General features: G+C 38.4%; 1 long non-coding RNA gene across 4 annotated transcripts in view; it reads right to left on the bottom strand.

The window, feature by feature from the left end:
* Positions 1-2,949: 2,949 nt before the first annotated feature.
* LOC309833450 overlaps positions 2,950-6,000 on the bottom strand; it is a 77,401-nt gene continuing 74,350 nt past the window's right edge. For 3 of the 4 annotated variants that reach the window (XR_014297762.1, XR_014297764.1, XR_014297765.1), the window contains one exon: positions 2,952-3,066. This is a non-coding gene — a long non-coding RNA (uncharacterized lncRNA). Of the gene's footprint in view, positions 3,067-3,686; positions 3,827-6,000 lie in introns of all 4 variants that reach the window. The other variant, XR_014297763.1, reaches the window with a different exon arrangement.

Raw genomic sequence — 6,000 nt, 5'->3', positions numbered from 1 at the left:
AGGTACCTACCCAAATTACAGCAACTGTTACAGGTGCCATGACAGACATCTGTGAAGTCGTTACGGTAGGGGCCCAAAAAGCCGATAAGGTGGGTTCTACCTATGAAAGGTCATAAAAGACTACAGAAGAGATGGAAAACAATTGCTTGGCCAAAAATGCACACCATTTCAGATTCACATTCAAGCATCATGTTTCAATGCATTTTTTCATTAAGTGACTAATCTCTCTAAATACAAAAGGATTTGTTATTTCTGGCAGAAATGATAGTCAAGCTTAGGAATTGCAGTACTGGCTCGATCAATATGTGAGATGTTTTTAATTGAGGTCTGTGGTTTGTATATTCTTCTATAGAACAATCCACAATTGCTGTCAAATTTTTCTATTCTCAGCTGGCTGATCTACAAACAAAATAAAGCAACAGTTTCAACCCATTCTGCAAAAATCTTCTGGCCCAGAATCTACTAAATTTGCACATCCTAGAGTAGTGACTTCACTATTTAAAATATATCTGGTGAAATTTGAATAATCTCTGCAGCTTAGTTAATAGTTTTGTACCAATGTTAATGTCTTCATTTGGAAAATTGTACTACGGTTGTATAGAGTTAAAATTGGGAAACTTGGGTGAGGGAATATATGGGAAAGCTCTGTACCAGTTCTGCAACTTTTCAGTAAATTTAAAATTAGTTCAAAATAAAAAGTAAATAATACATGTGTGCGTGTACAGATGCATTTACATTTTTATGAGATCAATGTTACACAAAATGTGTTTCATAAATTCTTTTTTTTTGGTGGGGGGCTTTGAGTCACCCATCCATGAGGTCTTTTCTCCAAGCAGTTTCTTTTATCTCCATGAAGATTTTATTTATAAAGTGCAGCTTATTTATAAAGTGCAGCTGTTAATATCTACTTTTTTTTACTTTACATTTTTTTAAACACTTTTTAAAAAATAAAATTATTTTATTTATTTTAATTTTGGCTGTGTTGGGTCTTCATTGCTGTGCACGGGCTTTCTCTAGTTGTGGCAAGTGGGGGCTATTCTTCATTGCGGTGCGCGGGCTTCTCATTGCGGTGGCTTCTCTTGTTGTGGAGCACGGGCTCTAGGCACACGGGCTTCAGTAGTTGTGGCACATGGGCTCAATAGTTGTGGCACATGGGCTCAGTAGTTGTGGCACGCAGGCTCAGTACTTGTGGTGCACGGGCTTAGTTGCTCCGCGGCATGCGGGATCTTCCCGGACCAGGGCTCGAACCCGTGTCCCCTGCATTGGAAGGCAGATTCTTAACCACTGCACTACCAGGGAAACCCTACCCTTTTTTTTTTTAATTGAAGTACAGTTGATTTACAATGTTGTGTTAGTTTCAGGTGTACAGCAAAGTAATTCAGTTACATATTATATATATCAAAGAATATATATAATATGTATTATATATATAAGAATATGTATTTTTTTCAGATTATTTTTCCATTATAGGTTATAATAAGATATTGAGTATCGTTCCCTGTGCTATACAGTAGGACCTTGTTATTTATCTATTTCATATATAGGAGTGTGTATTTGTTAATCCCAAACTCCTAATTTATCCCTCCCCTCCTCAATATCAAAAAAAAAACCAAGTAAGCCAGTCAAAGAACGGCAGAAGACCTAAATAGACATTTCTCCAAAGAAGACATACAGGTGGCTAACAGGCACATGAAAAGATGCTCACATCACTAATTACTAGAGAAATGCAAATCAAAACTACAATAAGGTTATCACCTCACACCAGTCACGATGGCCATCATCAACAAGTCTACAAATAATAAATGCTGTAGAGGGCATGGAGAAAAGGAACCCTCCTACACTGTTGGTGGGAATGTAAACTGGTACAGCTATTATGGAGAACAATATGGAGGTTCCTTAAAAAACTAAAAATAGAGTTACCATAAGATCCAGCAATCTCACTCCCAGGCATATATCCAGAAAAGGTAAAAGCTCTAATTTGAAAAGACACATGCACCTCAGTGTTCATAGCAGCACTATTTATAATAGCCAAGACATGGAAGCAACCCAAATGTCCATCAATAGATGGATGAATAAAGAAGATGTGGTATATATGTACAATGGAATATTACTCAACCATAAAACAGAATAAAATAATGTCATCTGCAGCAACATGGATGGACCTAGAGATTATCATACTAAATGAAGTCAGACAGAGAAAGACAAATATCATATGATGTCACTTATATGTGGAATCAAAAAAATGATACAAATGAACTTATTTACAAAAGACTATTATTACTATTACTAATCAGACTATTACTAATCAGAGAAACTAAATATGGACACTGAAAGCAAGCATTTAGAAACTTTTATAACATTTCCACAATATTTAAGCATATGATTGTTTTCCTAAAAGTTTATTTTTATTGCCTTTTTTAAAAGTATCAATCTATATGAGTCAGAGTTCTCCAGAGAAACAGAATCAACAGGATATGTGTGTGTTTGTGTGTTTGTGTGTGTGTGTGTGTGTGTGTTTATATATACAGAATTCCTTCTTGCTCAGGGGAGTTCAGTCTTTGTTCTATTAAGGCCTTCAACTGATTGGATAAGGCCCACCCATACTATAGAAGCAATCTGCTTTATTCAACTACTGATTTAGCTGTTAATCTCATCTAAAAAACCACTTTCACAGAAACATCCAGAATAATGTTTGACCAAATATCTGGGCACCCTGGCCTAGCCAAGTTAACACAAGTTATCACATAGTCCATGACAGGTTGGAAGATAGTTTGAGAAGCATTGTACAAGACAACTTTTAGTAGTCTACCAAATAGTTCCATTAATAAAAAATCATTCAGACTAAGAATGTTCATTTTATGTGGAAACAGGGGAACTACTGTGAGCAGTGCCCTGAATGGTCTGGGGGAAAATAAATAGAATCACTTTTCTATACTCACCATTGAGCTTAAGCCATTAAAATCCACCTTTGCCCTTTGAGACAGTTTGTATAGCTCTAATCTTGAGGTTCCCAAACTTTCCCAATTCACAGCATCTTAGTGTCTCAGTAATTTTTTCACAGAGCTCCTAGGCCAAAAGAAAAAAAAAAACCTAACATAAATCTCATTTATCCAGTAGAAAGTTCCCAACAACTTAGCCATTTGAAAATATAATACACTTAAGTTGAAAGAAAAAATATTTTTATTTTGTTCTTAACCACAGTTATTTATAAAAGGATATGTATGCCAGGCATTGAATATTGTCTCTCAAACCTTGGAACCTGTATAGACACCATCAGTTATTCACCTCGTATTCACACTGATTTTCACTTACTACTTGCATTTTATAACAGCTGCTGAAAATCCAGCTTCTCAAAGATAAGACATCTTTGAAAGGAGTGCAGCACAATCTAATGTTGAAACTGTGAACAGTCTTGACCAAGTAGCTCACCTGGTGGCCAACAAATGTCAAGCATCACCACATCTCCCTCAACATTTAGCCTATGCCACGGGATGTCCGTGAGTTTGCTGTGGTGTCCTGGGCACCTAGCGCATAGTTTGTGATTCCTGGCTCTATTCTTTTTCCATTTTTGATTCTATTTTCCCATTTGTAAAATATAAGCACCCACTTTAAGTGTCTAGCAACTACCTCTGTTAAAGCTGGGATTAAGCAGAATATAACATTTACTGTCATGTTATAACTCTGACCTTTCACTGCTAGCACTCAAGAAGCTGTGTATTCCATCCTCTGTTCTTTGTCTCTGGTAAAGGCTGTAGCGGATGAGAAGGCTCCCAATGGCCAGGCATACCAAATATGTGTCTCGGAGAACAGAACAAAATCTTTTGCTCTGTTATACATTTAAATAAAAATACAGTTTTTAAACAAGTTCATAAATAAATACAGAGAACAGATGGGTGGTTCCTGGGGGAGTGAGGGCGGGGGACAAAATGGGGGAAGGAGGTCAAAAGGTACAAACTTCCAGTTATAAAATTAATAAGGCATGGGTATATAACGTAAAGTGTGGTAACTATAGTTAATGATACTATATTGCATATTTGAAAGTTGCTAAGAGAGTAGATCTTAAAAGTTTTCATCACAAGAAAAAAATGTTGTAACTATGTACGGTGATGGATTTAACTGGACTTATCATGGTGATCATTTTGCAATATATACAAGTATCAGATCATGATGTTGTATACCTGAAACCAATAAAATGTTACATTCAGTTATACCTCAGTTTAAAAAAAAGAATACAGTTTTTAACTCATGATGTTATCTTTTAACAGATCATTAGATCAAGACTGAAAGCAGTACAAAAATAAGTAGAATTTGGTACCTTTCTCCTAATTTTTAACCATTCTCAATCACATTTTAATCTAATCCTGATTTTTCTATCCAATTGTATTTATTTCACTCACCCTAAATTCCTGTCCCTTGGGTCATGTAAATGGCTCTAACAGGAGTACTTTGGGACTTAAGTATGGCTTGAAATCAAAGCCTTTGTTTTTTTCATCTGTGTCTATATGTTCTCTTCATCATTATAGTTGTCGTCATCATCATAATATGAACAATTTATCCTATTTGGCTGGCACCAACATTTGGAGAGATGGCCTCCCTCTGTCTCCTGTTTCTAGCTTTTCCTGGCTCCTTTTCCATAGGCAGAGGCAAGGGGAGAAAGAGAGAGACTCATATATCTTGCACTCCCTGCAAGATTGTCTCATCCTGGCAACAACAAAAAAGCCTTTCTCCTTCTCTGCCTCTCTCCCCACTCCTTTTCATAAAGATCCCCTATGTTCTTTTATCTACTGTCTATTACCACCTTCATATAGTTGATACCACCTACCTCTGATATTAAGCTACTGTCTTGTAATGGAAACTACATTCCATCGCCAAGGATAAATCCAAGCTTATCAGAATATACTTTTTAAAGCATATTTCATAATAAACAGCACACAATTGTAGATAGCGGCACAGAGCCACTGGGACTCCAGAACAGGTATCTGATGCCGGAACGCAGGAGAGCAGTGCCCTTCACTGCTGCTCCCATTTCACCCAGCCTGATGTTGAACTCCCCCCTTCCTTCTTGCTGGAGATTTTCTATAAACCAGATGTCAACAAATATATTGGATTCTTTATACTTTAATCTGTTTAACATTTCGAAAGTGTTGAAAGAGTTGGGCACATTATTCATTTCAACTATAGCTACTTTCTGATTACCTGGGGAAGGGATTAGCAGGATACCTGTTTGAAGCAAGGTATCCCAGAAGCTACCTCACTGGGTTTAAAATCTAACTGGTACACAGCCTTCAGTGGGAAGACTGATGGAGGGCGTTCAGTAAAAATTAAGGGCCTAGGAAACACACAGGCCCCCAGGCCAGAACAAAGCAACTGAATGATGGTTCCACCTGGGAGTCGAGGTGGGAGTTTTTCCTTGCCATGCTCCTGGGGACAAAAGTGAAGTCAAAACTTCCTCGCAGCGGTGACGAATTCCTCATCAGAGGGCCTCCCGCTTTTGCCAAGCTGATTTCGTGAGTGGTAAATGAAGTGGTCCTCAAAGAGAGAGCTCATAGAGGAGGAAACAGGAAAAGCACAACCGAATCCCCAAACATGCCCCACATAGTGAAACAGGAGGAACTTTCAGAAGTGATGAGAGAGACCAGCCTAACCCCAGCTCTGTCTCAGACACGTTTTCTTTCTTCCTGACTCATCAGGTTTCTTTAGGAAAGCCTGGTGAGAAGGGATTAGGAAGCAGGCGAGGGAGCCAGCCTTTTCTGGCAACACGGGGCTTTGTGATTTCAGATTCTGCAAGTCTTCAAGAACAGACTCGGTGTGCTAGCATTCTAGGCTGGAGGTCAGCAACAGTTCAGCTACAATGAAGCACATGAGATGGCTGCTGCTGTCAGCCAGAGACCCAAGGACTTTCCTGGGGCTGCACCTCTCTGGAAGTTTGAAGCTATCGGGACAGGTTTGCCTTCTTGAAAGGTGCAAATGTCACCAGCCAGGAGTGGCAACCTTCTTGAA

The sequence above is a fragment of the Grampus griseus genome (genome assembly GCF_964374135.1).
Source record: "Grampus griseus genome assembly, chromosome: 15".
NCBI lineage: Eukaryota > Metazoa > Chordata > Mammalia > Artiodactyla > Delphinidae > Grampus > Grampus griseus.
Note: the sequence above shows the minus strand (reverse complement) of the source record. Positions and strands in the feature narration are given on the sequence as shown.